The following is a 15,830-nucleotide window of genomic DNA, read 5'->3' as shown; positions in this document are numbered from 1 at the left end:
TTTCACCAACAAAAAAAGAAAGAAAAGTCTACAGGTCTTCAAAATGTAACTTCGTTGAATGTGGATAACTGTGAAAATGAGGTGGGCTTCACTTTCTCTTCAGATCTTATTTTCAACTGCAGATTTCAGTAATCTTTTATCTCCTGAAAGATGACAGCAAGAAATAACATCCCTTCAGATATTACCTTTGGACATGGATAACTTTCTACCACTCTCTGAACCGACCTTAAACAAAATCTACACAGAGCAGCTGACATGCAAACAGAAATCTAAAGACCATATTAGCAATTGAATATTCTTGTATTTTTCCTCATTTGTCCTACATAGACCTATTAAAGACTATACATATTGTACGTGTCCAAAGCCTGGAACTGGGGCACAGATGAGGAAGCTGGCATTCTTCTGGGACCTGTGTTCTTTAGAACTTGAGCCTGATAATAAATCTCCAGGGTGAACTGAAATCTTCAAGGATTACCCAAGTCCTAGTAATACGTACATATGCTGTGCTATGCAGGATACTCCCTGTGGAGAGCCTGCACGATGCACTTAAAAGACTAATAAGACTAAAGTGAGAGAAAAATAAAAGAAAGACACAGAGGAAAGGATGCAATACAGAAGAGAGCTAGCAGATTCATTGTTGTGCATCTGATTTGAAGCCTGCAGTTCAGCTCATTGTAGTTGGAAATGAAGTAAACCTACCAGGATTAGTTTGAGTTTGAATTTGAAGAATTTCCTCCCTGCTACTCCTTTAGGGCCGATATCACAAGATTTCACCTTCATATAAATTGGAACCAGATTATAGGCCTCTTTCAGTTTCAGATCCAACCAAAACAACAGAGTCACAGCAGGGTAAGGTATATCAGAGAACTGTAACTCATTCTTTGGTTTTCTATCTACTTCGATCCCAGCTGGCTGGCTAGGGTCCTCAAGGGACCATATACCAGTTGAGTGCATGTATGCTCCCTCCTGCCCATGACTCATAACCTTAAACAGGGTGAGGGTAGTAGTGTAGAAGCTGGCAATATTGGCTTTATGCCAACTGAGAGTGCCTGAACGCTGAAACAATTCTCAGATGGCTGTGACCCAGGGTCTTCTTGCTTCCAACTGGCAGAGTGCACAGTGGATGCATAGAGTTTTACTGAGATCCCCTGGGTCAGATATATGCTTATTAAATCACCAAAAGGTGGCATTCAAAAGGTCTCTATCTAGAGCCAGTAGCCCACTGGTCATCATAATCATTTCAATAATATTATAGGAGTTATGTATCCATACTGGAAGTAACACTCTCAAAGCCTGGGAGTTAAGGCGGGTAAGTAGGAGGTGACATGCCTCGGACAGGCTCCTTTCAGACATGGTCATTGTTACTGTGTGCCTCACAATCTGAGCCTATTTGTATACTAAACAGATGGTGATTAAGAGATTGTGAAATCTATAAGGAAGGAGTATATAGGTAGAAAAATAATCAGCAGGGAGCATCCCGTTTATGACTCAGGTCAAAGGATTAGTCTTTTACATCAAGGAATGAAAGAAACATGCAGAACCCTTCTCTGAGAAGGCAAGCGAACAGGGGATTTGATAGATGAATGGATGGTCACAGTCAAGACTAGCTGTAAAATGGTAGAAGGACTTCGGGGGGTGAGCACTGCTCTAAGACAAAGTATCTAGCTAAGTAAGTCCAGGATGTGTCTTATGGTTTTTATTGTATACATACCCATTTGTCTGCAATACTTTTACTTGCAAGCACTTGAATCTTGATACTGTTAGATATGTTGATAGTGAAAGCAAGTAAAAGGATTATTCTATGTTCTGTGTTAAGCGGAGTTGTGATCTGAGGTTAACCGATAAGCTGGAGTGCTTCTTGGGGGAGCAGTTATCATAACTCTAGTCCCAGATTTGGACCTTAGCGTCCAAAATATGGGGGTTAGCATGAAAACCTCCAAGCTTAGTTACCAGCTTGGACCTGGTACTTGCTGCCACCACCCAAAAAATTAGAGTGTTTTGGGGCACTCTGGTCCCCCTGAAAAACCTTCCCTGGGGACCCCAAGACCCAAATCCCTTGAGTCTCACAACAAAGGGAAATAATCCTTTTTCCCTTCCCCCCTCCAGGTGCTCCTGGAGAGATGCACAGACACAAGCTCTGTGAATCCAAACAGAGTGACTCCCCCTGTCCGTTCCCAGTGCTGGAAACAAAAGCACTTTCCTCTTCACCCAGAGGGAATGCAAAATCAGGCTAGCAAATCCAACACACACAGATCTCCCCATGATTTCTTCCTCCCACCAATTCCCTGGTGAGTACAGACTCAATTTCCCTGAAATTTCCCAGTAAAGAAAACTTTAACAGGTTTTAAAAAGAAAGCTTTATATAAAAAAGAAAGAAAATTACATACAAATGGTCTCTCTGTATTAAGGTGACAAAATACAGGGTTAATTGCTTAAAAGAAATATGAATAAACAGCCTTATTCAAAAAGAATACAAATCAAAGCACTCCAGCACTTATATTCATGCAAATACCAAAGAAAAGAAACCATATAACTTACTATCTGATCTCTTTGTCCTTACACTTAGAAACAGAAGATTAGAAAGCAGAACCTACTTCTCCAAAGCTCAGAGAAAGCAGGCAGACAGACAAAGACCTCAGACACAAAATTCCCTCCACCCAAAGTTGAAAAAATCCGGTTTCCTGATTGGTCCTCTGGTCAGGTGCTTCAGGTGAAAGAGACATTAACCCTTAGCTATCTGTTTATGACAGCAGTGAATAATGCGAATGTCCAGTGGACCAGGGACTGGACACTCCAGGGAGACTCGGAAGTTGGAGTGTGCGTATTGCCAACCTGTAGAGTGAGAACAGGGTCTGTGCAGGCGCAGAGGAGAGTGCTTGTGTTGCTCATGGCTGGTGGAGTTGGAAAGTGGGAAGTGTCACAATGGCCAGTTAGGGCTAGATTCTTGCCTCCGTGTCATCTCAGAGGCAAAAAAGTGTCCGCAAGTGAAGGAAAGAATCTGGCCTAAAAATCTGCATATTAAATCCATAAGAAGGGGTGGTTTTATTTTGGGGAAGAGAGGTTTATTATTTTTCAACAGAACAGTAAATCTATAAGTGGTCTAATGGGAGCTCTCTCTCTCACAGAGCCAAAGAGCAAGCAGTGCCCAAACTGGGCACAAATCTGTAATCGAGCTATCATTAAGGCTATGTGATGGGTAGGCCTGGCAGAATTCAATTTTTTCTCATCGACAGACGATATCAATATTATTTTTATTGAAATCTTCACACACCCATAATTTTGGGTGTATACTTTTTTTTTAATCTTTATCACTTAAAATTTTCACACTTGTGGGAAATTATGAGGGAGCCAGACCACAGGGCAGATCAGACAAAAATTATTTAATGACAGGCATCAATTTCAAAAAAAAGTAAAGCTTTATAACGGTTAAAACAAATTCTCAACATCTTATGTCACAATATACAAAGTAAATCAAATTAAGTTTTCAAGCAGCATTTTTCTTTGTCTATCTGTACATTTTTATCATCATCATCGGAAATATTTTTGTCAGTTTATGCGCATATGGTGGAATCACCATTTACCAATAAAAATCTGATCAGTCACAGTCTAGTGATGGGTGAACAAAGTTCAGCAAACTGAACTACACCCAAATTTTCTCACAACATAAAAGTGACACAAGCTCAAATTAACTTGAATCCAATTTCTGACCCCAGAGTGGGAGTTGGAGAGATTTGGCAGCATGGGAAGTACCAGGCCAAGAAGAGTCCTTTGTTCTAGGACATCATCCTTGGAGCTAGGGGAAGAGAGAGAAAATTCCTCTTGGTTGTAATTTGGGTACTTAGTACTTTGTTAGTGTATGTGATATAATTAGGAGTTGATGTGAAGAGATCTTTCATCAGACAGGCTGTTATAACAGAGAAAATTAATAGCTGTGGTGTAAATGTAGAAATGAAAAGGAACTTTATTAGTGTTTGCTGATGATTCATTCTCTTATGTGCCAATGTTAACATTTTATAAATACGCACACGTGCTAGTGCATAAGTATCAGCATATGCTTGTTTTCCCTCCCTATCTGTCTGCAAGATGAAGTTTTTAGTATATTTACAGGAGTCATACATATGCTGTGAATTTTCATTCCTAGGTTTCTGGAGTTATAACAAAACTTAATAGTATATAACACAAACATAAGAATGGCCATACTGGGTCAGACCAACGGTCAATCTTGCCCAGTATCTTGTCTTCCAAAAGTGGCCAATGCCAGATGCTTAAAAGGAAATAAACAGAACAAAGGCAATCATCAAGTGATACATCCCCGGTTGTCCATTCAAGTATTTTGCAGTCAGAGGCTTAAGAACACCCAGAGCATGGGGTTTCATTCCGGATCATCTTGGCTAATGGCCATTGATGGACCTATCCTCCATGAACTTATCTAAAAGTCCAGGCCACTTTCCCCCACTACTCTGTAAGATCCCTTTGTAACTCTTCACATTCAGCTTTGGACTTGCCTATCTTGAGTAATTTTGAATCATCTGCAAATTTTGCCACCTCACTTTTTACCCCTTTTTCCAGCTAATTTATGAATATGTTGAACAGCACTAGTCCCAGTACACGTCCCTGGGGGAACACTACTATTTACCTCTCTCCTTTCTGAAAAATGACCAGTTATTCCTACCCTTTGCTTCTTCTCATCTAACAAGTTAGTGATCCATGTCGGGACCTTCCTTCTTCTCCCATGGCTGCTTACTTTGCTTACAAGGCTTTGGTAAGGGATCTTATCAAAGGCTTTCTGAAAGCCCAAGTACTTGACCCCATGAAAGAATTCTAATAAATTGAGGAGATATGATTTCCCTTTACAAAAGTCATGTTGACTCTTCCCCAACATATCATGTTCATCTATGTCTCTGATAATTCTGTTCGTTACTATAGTTTTAAACCAATTTGCCTGGTACTGAAATCAGGCTTATCGGCTTATAATTGGCAGGATTGCCTCAGGAGACTTTTTAAAAAAATGTCATCACATTAGCTATCCTCCAGTCATCTGGCACAGAAGCTGATGTAAACTGTGATATGTAACCTATCATTAAATAGTTCTGCAGTTTCAAATTTGAGTTCCTTCAGAACTCTTGAGTGAATACCATCTGATCTTGGTTACTTATTAATGTTTAATTTACCAATTTGTTCCAAAACCTCCCCTACTGACACCTCAATCAGGGACAGTTCCTCAGATTTGTCACCTGAAAACAATGGCTCTGGCATAGGGATCTCCCAAACATCTTCAGCAGTGAAGACCGATGCAAAGAATTCATTTAGTTTCTCTGCAACTGCCTTATCTTCCTTGGGTGCTCATTTAACACCTCAGTCATCCAGTGGCCCCTAGCTTCCCCATTTTTGTGTAGTTCCCCTTCTGAAGTTAAATGCTACTATGTGGGCTTCTTTGGCATTTCCCTCCCTCCTACCTCCCCCACAGGATTTTAAAATTATATTATGGTCGGTATTACCAAGCAGTTTGTTATATTTCACCTCTTGGTGTAGATCCTGTGCTCCACTTAGGACTAAATCAAGAATTGTCTCCCCCGTTGTGGGTTCCAGGACTAGCTGCTGCAAGAAGCAAGCATTTATGGTGTCTAGAAACTTTGCTTGCATCCCATCCAGGGGTGACACATTCCCAGTCAATATGGGGATATTTGAAACCCCCATTATTGTTGAATTTTCTATTTTTATAGCTTCTCTAATCTCCCTGAGCAGTTCACAGTCATCATCCTGGTCAGGTAGTTGGTAGTATATTCCTACTGCTATATTCTTATTACTCAAGCATGAAATTTCTATCCATAAAGATTCTATGGTACAGTTTAATTAATTAAAGATTTTCACTGTATTTGACTCTATGCTTTCTTTCACATATAGTTTTGCCTACTCTGCCATTCCTATGTATTTTGTACCTTGCTATTACCATGTCCCATTGATTGTCATCATTCCACCAAGTTTCTGTGATGCCTATTAGATCAATAACCTCATATAATACCAGGCACTCAAGTTCACCCATCTTATGATTTAGACTTCTAGCATTTATACACAAGCACTTTCAAAATTTGTCTCTCTTTAGTTGTCTTTCTTGATGTGATGTAATTGAAAGGGACTATTTTTCATTTGACTGTTTCTCTTTAGTTCCTACCTGTACTTTATCAACTTCCATCCTCTCCTCTTTACTAGGATGTAGAGAATCCCTGTTAATAGATCCTCCACTATGGGATGGGATGTATCTAGCCAAATCACATGCTCCTCCACAGCTGTCAGCTTTTCCCCAGACTTTAGTTTTAAAATTCTCTATGACCTTTTTAATTTTACATACCAGCAGTCTGGTGCTGTTTTGGTTTAGGTGGAGCCTATCCTTGCTGCATAGGCTCCTCCTTTCTCAAAAGGCTCCCCAGGTTATAATAAACATAAAACCCTTCTCTCTACACCATCATCTCATCCATGCACTGAGACCCTGCAGTTCTGCCCATCTAACTGCATGTGGAACTGGAACTATTTCAAAGAATGCTAACATGGAGGTCCTAGACTTCAATCTCTTACCTAGTAGCCTATATTTGGCCTCCAGGACTTCTCTCTTATCTTTCCCTATGCCACTGTAAAGTAAAGATTGTTGTTGTCATAACTAAAATATAGAAAAGAACAAAGTGGTTGAATACCCAAGTTTTAATGAGAATAGCTGTGGCAATCAAAATATAAGGTAACTGGGGAGTGAGGTGCATTTGTGGGAGGAGTGGTGGTTGTTTTTTTTTCCCCTTCAACCAGTGGTATTCCTGCATTCTGGAATCTGGTGCACAATCAAATGTAAAATAAGAACAATTAAGGTCTTTTATTCAGCCAAGCAAGTAAACAGAACACAATTATGCACATCAATGTCCTGATGTGACAAAGCACTTACTCTTAAGTTACCCAACAATATCTTCAGAATTACTAACATGGCAAAAGAAAATGACAGAAAAAGCTAAGTATGTTATCTTAGATCTTCAGGAGAGGGATTTGGTTATCTTATGATGAATTATTAGGGAACATTCAGTGGTTTACAAGAATTTCAATTATTCCTTTCCTGTAAACTAAGACATTTTGTCACTTCATGTGAAGTCAATTGACTTATTACAAGGAAATCTCAAAAAGAAACACAGGAGAAGGAAGAAGAGATTTAACAAAAAGAGGATCTATTGCTAATTAGGCATAGCTCCGACATCATTATACCTCATTGGCATAAGTACATGTAGAATAACTGGGAAAGAATATTAGAGGAAGAATGGGTCTCCTTCAATACACCATGTCCTGCAACATTACAGAAATAGCATAGCACACTGGATGCAGTCATACAGACAAAAAGCTCTCACCGCAGTGTTTTGGACTGAGAGTCTTATTAAAACGTAATGGGGGTGGAACTCAAAAATAAAAGGTTAGAGGTACCAAACCAACAAGAATAATTGCAGTCCCTATGTTCCCAGCAGAGCAGGGACTGCTCCCTCTATGCATGTTCTGGGCAATACTCACCCACAAAAGGTGGAAGACTGATGAGCAGGAGGCAAGCACCTGGCTCCACACATTGCTCCACCAGCCTATGGAGCTGACCAGGCATACACAGGGGGAATGTTCTGCACTTACTGAAAGGAGGTAGGGGACAGAATTTCACACGGACCTCACCCTGAAGAAGGCTTGCTCTACCCTTCCCTCAGCACAGGCTGTGCCCCCAGGTCATAAACAGAACATTTACCTGGATGTAAGCAGGATCCGAATGAGCTCTCCCTGACATCTAGTCATAGGCGCCGACTCCGTGGGTGCTCCGGAGCTGGAGCACTCACCGGGAAAAATTAGTGAGTGCTCTGCACCCACTGGCAGCCAAGCTCCCCTCAGCTCCCACCCCACCTTCTCCCCCTTAGCATGCCACATCCCTGCTCCTCCGCCTACCTCCCAGTGCTTCCCCCCGGCTGCTGCCAAACAGTTATTTGGTGGCATGCTGAGAGGGAGGGGGAGGAGTGGAAATGTAGTGCGCTCAGGGGAGGAGAGGGAGAAGAGGTGGGGAGGGGATTTTATGAAAGGAGTGGAATGGAGACAGGGCAAGGGTGGGGCCAGGGGCGGGGTCGAACACCCACTAGGAACAGTGGAATTTGGCACCTATACATCTAGTAATGCCTTGGATAAAAAGACTTCAGGAACAGACCATATTTGCCTGGACACATCTACTCTGCCTTTATGATCAGCAGACAGACCTGCATTGCCAAAGTGATCAATTTTGGCCAGTATTGGGTTACAGTTCATTTCAGTATTTAATGCAGGGGTAATAAAATGTTACCCTTACTGTATGAGTGAAAAGCAGCAGAACTGTACTTAATGCCCTGATTAAGGGGGTCACCCTAAATTGAGCCTCACTTGCTAACCAGAGGCCAAATCCCATGAAAGATGAAAGGGGGCGGGGGACAGTGTTCCCACCTGGTGGTGTGGACTCTGTCTAAAGAGTCTTAGACACCATTTGACCCCCCCCTCTCCCTTTCCTGTGTTTAAAGACAGAGCTGGTTGTATTCAGTTGGGAGTTGTTTCTGGTCAGTGATTACTAGAGCTGCAGTCACTGACGAGCAGGTCTAGGGGCTAAGCCCTAGCCCTGGAACGGGGATGGTGTTGCAGTGAAAGGCAACAAAGAGGCAGTAGCCCAGACATTCCCTGCTATCCAGAGAAAACACTCAGAGCTGGACTAAGCAGGGAAGCCTCAGAATGTGGCACTGCAGAAGTGGCAGTGATAGCAGCAGAGAGAATTGTGGCAGAGGTGGCAGTGAGCAGAGGCAGCAGTAGCATTGCTTGATGCTCTCCCCCCTTTTTCAGGTGCGGAAGGTGGATTCAGAGGTGGAGTCACCTGGACTCTGGGTCTTTGCTGACTCAGGACAACCAACTGAGAGTGGGGTGCAGTGGAGGGAGAGGGGAGTGATATGTTAAAGGAATATTTGTTGTCAGACTTTCACACTGTAAAGGTAAGAAACTGAGGCAAAGGGCACTGCCCAGCTACCAGGGGTGAGTGTTTGCTTATAGTTACACACTTTCAAATCATGGATGTGGAGTTTTCCCCAAATAACGCTGGGTTCCTTTTCCCTTTTTATTAAAGGTTGTCTTTGCTATACACCAACTCAGTGCTTGTGAGAGGGGAAGTACTGCCTCTCAGAGACACCCAGGGGTAGTGTTTATTTTCCCAGATTACTGGGTGGGGACTCAAACCAGTTCTGTGTTGTACTACTAAGAGGATCCCCTAGATATTGAATCTGACCCTTGTTGCTACCGACCCGCCCCCGGCAGAAGGGTTACATAAACAAACATAACATTGTGAAGTGATGACCAGGGGAGAATGCTCAATTTAACGAATAGGTTAGAGCAGGGGTCGGCAACCTTTCAGAAGTGGTGTGCTGAGTCTTCATTTATTCACTCTGATTTAAGGTTTCGTGTGCCGGTAATACATTTTAACGTTTAGAAGGTCTCTCTCTCTAAGTCTATAATAGATAACTAAACTATTGTTGTATGTACTGTAAATAAGGTTTCTTAAATGTTTAAGAAGCTTAATTTAAAATTAAATTAAAATGCAGAGCCCCCCAGACCGGTGGCCAGGACCCGGGCAGTGTAAGGGCCACTGAAAATCAGCTTGGGTGCCGCCTTCGGCACATGTGCCATAGGTTGCCTACCCCTGTGTTGGAGTATTTTAGGAACTATTAACATTAAAAAGTGTGGCTGCTATAAAACCAGGAAGAAAAATAATGATATATTAGGCAGTGCCTCATTAACGAAAAAAACAAAATAAAGAACATCCAATCTTCAGTATTTACTGCACATATGCCAGGTTGCTAATTTTACTGACATTTTATTCACTCGTCCCATATTACAGAGTGCCAGCAACAGGAACAAAACATCAGTAACTGAACACAAATGACTTCATTTTCAGAGGTTTTGTCCTCACTATGGTTTGTTTTGGTTTTCTTTAATTCACCAGTTCAGCCCTGTGAGGAACAATACTCATGGCACAGGATCTGAACTGCAATAGTGACACTGGTGATTAGTAATTGGGATAGCCACTGTATAAGCAACATCAAAGTGATATAACAAGGAATAAAACCAAAGAAGCAAAATTAAAGGTGAAAACCTTGCTATTTCTATATACATTCAAGTGTTCACAGTTATTCTGGATAAATCATTGCTAAACAAAGAAAAAAACCACTAGCATTTGAAAGATTATATGTAAATGAAAACAAGGGCCAGCAGAATATGCTTTAGGGGAGCTTCTTTTCAGTGTCAATTTCTAAAATAAGCAACCACAGGACTACGAAGGATCTTCTACTACATTATATACATTTAAAGCAAAGTGCCATTGACTTTCATGGTGTTTGGGTTATTATGCTCCACAATGGATCAAATTTTGAACACTGCTGGAAACTGCACCCGTGCGTCATTGTCAATACCACAGTTTAACTTGTTCAGTATCTCTAATGCTCTTAATATCTGGATGCTAGTTCTTCACTATAACACACACACATCAGGAAACTGCTTTGTTTTCCAGCACTTTGGCAAGGTTTGACAATTGTCTCCACCACATTGGCATGAAATTCGTGTTCCTTGTCCTATCCCCTTCAAGGGCCTAAATAAACCTGGCTCCTGTTCACTTCTCTAAACTCAGCCCCTTCTGATCTTCTTGTCCCCTTCGTCCCATGCAAGCCACTTGCCCAGTGGTTAAAGTAGAATGAAATGAGGGGGAGCTAATCATCACACCAGCCGAGGAGGCAGTGGTGGTATAAGCTGTGCTGAGGGGAAGGAGAATTGCCCTCTGCTTTTAGCTGCCTTTTCCCTGACTTTCCCTTATTTTAACCCCACGTGTAACTGGTTTCTTCAGTCCAAATTGATTATTCCTCTCCCTCTCAGCTCTCTACTTTTTTCCATATGAGAAATGCTTTCTGACCAAGTCTGCCATGCCTCCTCGTTATATTTCCAAAAGACCCTAGAGCCCTCTCCCCACTGAGACCAAACCACTGATATTCCCATCCATTCCCCTATTTTTAAAAATAAAAAAAATATTCAAAATATAAAATCCAAACAATCATCATGAAACTAACATCATTGTTACATCCACATTGCTTGCTGTTCCTTCCAGTTCACCTCCTGCCCTGGCATTTGAGCATGGCCTACTAGGACAGAATGTCTTCCAATTAAAGTAAATGGGACTTTGGTCCCCGACATCAGTGTGAGCAGGATCAGTCCCCTAGATTCTAAGATCTTCAAAGCAAGTATCTGGCTATAAAGTACCAACGTATTCTTTATATTACAGATAAATAACAATGATGGGCCAAGACCTGCTTTGAAGATACACACATGGAAGTTCCTCTCCACTAACAGATCTCATCTCTTGTGCATAGGGGGTCAGCCCCTCTTCTGTAGGCCACCACTTTCCCTCTCCTTGACTTCCTAAGACCCTGCAGAGGGCATTTTCTGGCATTAGGATTGTCACTAATTCCACATTATTAGAAGCAATGTAGAAATGGAGAGATGTGTCAGTTATCAATTCAGTCTGATATTTTGAAGATCACTCCTCTGATACAGCATGTCTGTGAAGCACATCTGCCTTTAATGTACAGGGCTCTGCATGTTTGTACATATATATGTGCATATCTCCTATTGAAGGACTGCAAGGTCAGGCCACAGTTTGTAATTATATCTTGAATTAAATTATATACTTCACACGTACCCCACCCCCTCTAAAAAAAGTTAAGAGGGAAACACATTGATGGACAGAATTAACACAGCGGCTTACTACAAAAATCCCAGGCGGCTTTGAATTCAGTGTCTTTGAAATCAAAAACAGGCACCTTATCAACTAGGCTACAAATGTTCTCCAGCAATTTGCAATCCAAACAATTCCATTGAATACCAGTTGGTTGAACTGGCCTCTGTCTGGTTGTATAGAGTGTACATCAGGGCAAAATGAGCTCTATTTTGTTTAATATTGATAGAGATTTACAGGTATCATTTTAGGTATTAATTAATTAGTGTCTAGATTGTTCCTTGAATGCAATAGAAATATACTGACATTTTTAGAAAAAAATGTAGTTCAAAAATCACGTCGTGGTTGCCTAGATCAACATGCATGGAAAATAAAAAGGAGAAACAGACAATTATTGTGCAGCGACAAAGGAACTAAAATGTTTCCTCTATGTGATGGAGGGATTAAGTCCATGCACATGCACAAGATTTTGTTTCTTTTTTGAAGTACTGAGTGCAATTCCATAGATTTGTCCTCATGTTTAGTTCTGTACAGAAAGCAATCACATTTTTCCCTACCTTCACTCTAATCACTACTGTAACAATTTTATATATACCACTACACATATTGTAAATAGACAACCCTGTGATTTATGTCAGGGATGTATATTTTGTACTTAGGAAAATTAAAACAATTGAAAGCTCTGCAAATTGAAGGTCTCAAGCATTGATGCCACTAAACAAAATTTACTAACGGACTTTAAGCTGGACTTGCAGAGATGCCAAACTAAAAGCTATTTATCTTTTCCATCTTTGTATTGTGTTTTAAGAAACTTCCACCATGAGTTTAATTCAGCTTTATTTGCCAGACTCTGTCAAAAGAAATACATTCTCCCACAATTCATCTGTTTGAGTGACATAACAGGCAATCCCACAGGAAGCCAGAGAACTAGAGTGCTTCTCATCACCACAACCCATACACTAAAGATTTTCACAGTGGTTGATACCACCACAAGCCATTTCTAGAGCCACATGTCATGATTAAATTTAATCCTTTCAAATTATTCTCCACTGTTACTCTGGAACCCAAGCAGTGACACATATTGCAGGTTAAGGGAGATTTCAGCTTGACCATGGCATTGTTCCATGACCATGAGCCAAAACACATCCATAACTCTAAATTCTAAGCACTAAACAACTGCCCTGGATTGTAGAACTCAATGATCGGCACAATATAAAATTCCACCCTTACATCAATCTCTCATTTATTTTCTGGCTACATGCTTGGATACATTGTTTTCAGCACAGCTTGTCTGATTCATAAGCCGACAGGGTCAGTAGGAAAGAGCAGAAAGGACAAACTGTGCTGTTAAGTAATTTAACCTCATCGGCGGCATTGCTGTATTGGAAGGGATTGTTATTACTCTGAGCGTGGTTACAGTACATCAATTACAGTGGATCCTCTGAGCAGCCATGAGATAAGATCCTTTCCCATAAAAAATATTTTTACTTTAATTTATTTCAACAACAGACTGGATTGAAACCATTTTTCTTCTGTTGATTTCTTAGTGTCTGTAATCAATGGCTAAAAGCAAGTTTAATAATAATATTATTGTTTCTGCAATTTCATTCTGAAAAAAAACACTGACTAAAATTCCATTTTCAATTACACCCATGTAAATCAATCGTTTTACTTTGTATTTGCACTAGGGTAACTGAGAGTAAAATTTTCAGTTTAGCCAGTACCAGTCAGCAAAGTACTAAAAGTTAGAGATGAGAGAGAATTGAAATCAACTTACCTACTGTATCAGATCCTCATGTGCTACAACTCCTTCTCAGTCTGAAGAAAATCTGACCTGTAGAAGATGAAGTAATAAGTTTTCTCTTATAACAAAATATTGACCTATACTTCATAAAACTTTATACCAGGTTAATAAATACCAAGCTTTTCAGGGGAAAAGCCTTGCACAGGGAGCTGAGCATCCTGAAACTTTTTGCTGCTTTCTACCATAGATATACGCATTAACGTTCTTTATATATTAAAATGTGCACAAATAATATCACATTGCCATCCAGGGGACCATCTTGTATCTTTACTCGGAGAATTGCCACTGAGATCAATGTGGGTTTTTTGTTTTGTTTTTTTCTCTCTCTCCAGAATTAAGATCACAGGATTGGATCTTCAGAGGTATATTGAGGGAGAGACTGTCAAAAGCACCCAAAGCCCACTGACTTTCAATTGGGTGTATGCACCTAAATTCTTGGTGTGCTAGGTGCTCTTTGAAAACCTCCCTCCAAGAATTTAAGGTAAAAATGTTGTAAGTGGTCTTGTATCATATCTGGCTGCCCATACACCCGAACACAGTAATGACTCAAGGTCTGCAGCTGACTGAAATTCCATGGCCCCAACTAATATGGCAGAATTCAAGGCTGTTCACAAAAAAAGCAGAGTGGATCCTAAAATGAATAATAACCGGCAATAATGCTGAGCTGTGGCTTCTCCCCTCTTTCTGGCCTTGTCTTTGCTCATTTTTAAAAGGTCTGTAATAACTTCTCTCTAACGAACAAAAAAGGAAGGCGTAGGAAAGCAAGAGGGAGGGCAGATGAGAAAGAGAGAAGAGGAAAGGGAAATCAGTAGGGATAGATAGTGATGTGGCCAGGAATGATTTTTATTATACTAATTCCACCTTTGCCAACCCACTCCCCAGAAAACTACTCAGTCTAGTACTTTTACTTTCTTATATTGAATCATTTTAATTAGGAGTTGGTAAGGGGGTGTAAGCAGTTTTACACCAGTGCAGTTCTCCTGGAATCACTGGAGTGGTACTAATGTAAAACTGGGAGTGACCATTATTTGGTCTGACATGTTTCAGTGCAGAGTGTGGCAGGGAGCTGTGAAGTCTCCGTGAGTCAATAAGGTTACAAGGTATGTGAACATGGAAGTGGCCAAATTCTTACTGCGGGGGGGGGGGGGGAGGGGAGGAGAAGGAGAGGGGCTGGTAATTTCTCAGCCAGGCATATTTTATTAGGTACCTGGAGATAGTCATCAAGGATGGGATATACCTATCCAACTAGGGAACAGATCTATTTTTGATTGATATTAAAGAAGATATCAGTAAATATCTGTGAACCTGTCTAGGATCAGGGGAGCTAATTGCTGGTGCCTCCTTGCAGTAGATGTCCAGTGCAAGTAATCATTATGGAATGGATATGGTGACTGGATACAATTGATGAGTTCAGTGCTCCTACATTTACAATGGAATGTCAATCCCCCTCCTTTCTAGCACCCACATATGAGGGACATGGTGGAGTCCCAGCAGCATGGTGTTTAGGACTAGATTGGAAATGGGGAGGGCTGATGGCAGCACACCCCCCCCCCCGAGTATATGTTAGGGATTATGGAAATTGTGATGACCTGCACTGTCCAATCTATTTTCCAGGTACTCTCAGATATTTAAGAGAGCCTCATTAAAACCCCATATGGTGGCTGAGTGGTTAAGGCCCTTGTTTGAAGGTTATGGGTTCAAGTATTACTCCCTCTCCTTCTGAAAGGCCACCTCCAATTCACCCAACTGCAAAATAGGTACTTGATCCATCAGATTAGGGCATTCAAAGACAGTCTAATGTGATGCTGGCCACATCACTCCCTTGTGTACCATTGGCTATGAAGCAGACCTGTTTTAACCATGTGCCATTGATTGCCGGGAACTTTTACATTATTACCTCCTGGCGTTCTTCCAGCATAGCTGGACAATGGGATTAAGTTATATTTCAAGCTTCTGCTGGCATTACAGTAAATGAAATGTAAATATTTACTCTGTGGATTTAGGAACATGCAATATATATAATCCAATGGTATACCTGCACAGAGTTCACATGTATTGTACTCACTGTCTCTGTAATTACTTGGGATCCACATCAGTTGCCCTGAACTGTTTAGCTGATTCTACTTCATTGAGATTAGAGATCAGATTCAAGATAAACTAAGAAAAGGTAGGAGAATTACAAAAATTTAAAAGGCTCTAAATGTGGCCTGACTTATGCAGCAAGTTATTCTTTTTCGG

At 40.9% G+C, this 15,830-nt stretch overlaps 1 protein-coding gene across 4 annotated transcripts in view; it reads right to left on the bottom strand.

Moving 5' to 3' along the window:
• LOC127043697 (poly(rC)-binding protein 3-like) overlaps window positions 1–15,830 on the bottom strand; it is a 751,631-nt gene that overhangs the window by 469,040 nt on the left and 266,761 nt on the right. For all 4 annotated transcript variants that reach the window (XM_050937755.1, XM_050937765.1, XM_050937766.1 and 1 more), the window contains exon 2: window positions 13,566–13,622. The gene's annotated coding sequence lies outside the window, so the exon portion shown is untranslated. The remainder of the gene's footprint in view (window positions 1–13,565; window positions 13,623–15,830) is intronic.

Source organism: Gopherus flavomarginatus, chromosome 2 (assembly GCF_025201925.1).
Source record: "Gopherus flavomarginatus isolate rGopFla2 chromosome 2, rGopFla2.mat.asm, whole genome shotgun sequence".
In the NCBI taxonomy this organism is placed as follows: Eukaryota; Metazoa; Chordata; order Testudines; family Testudinidae; genus Gopherus; species Gopherus flavomarginatus.
Note: the sequence above shows the minus strand (reverse complement) of the source record. Positions and strands in the feature narration are given on the sequence as shown.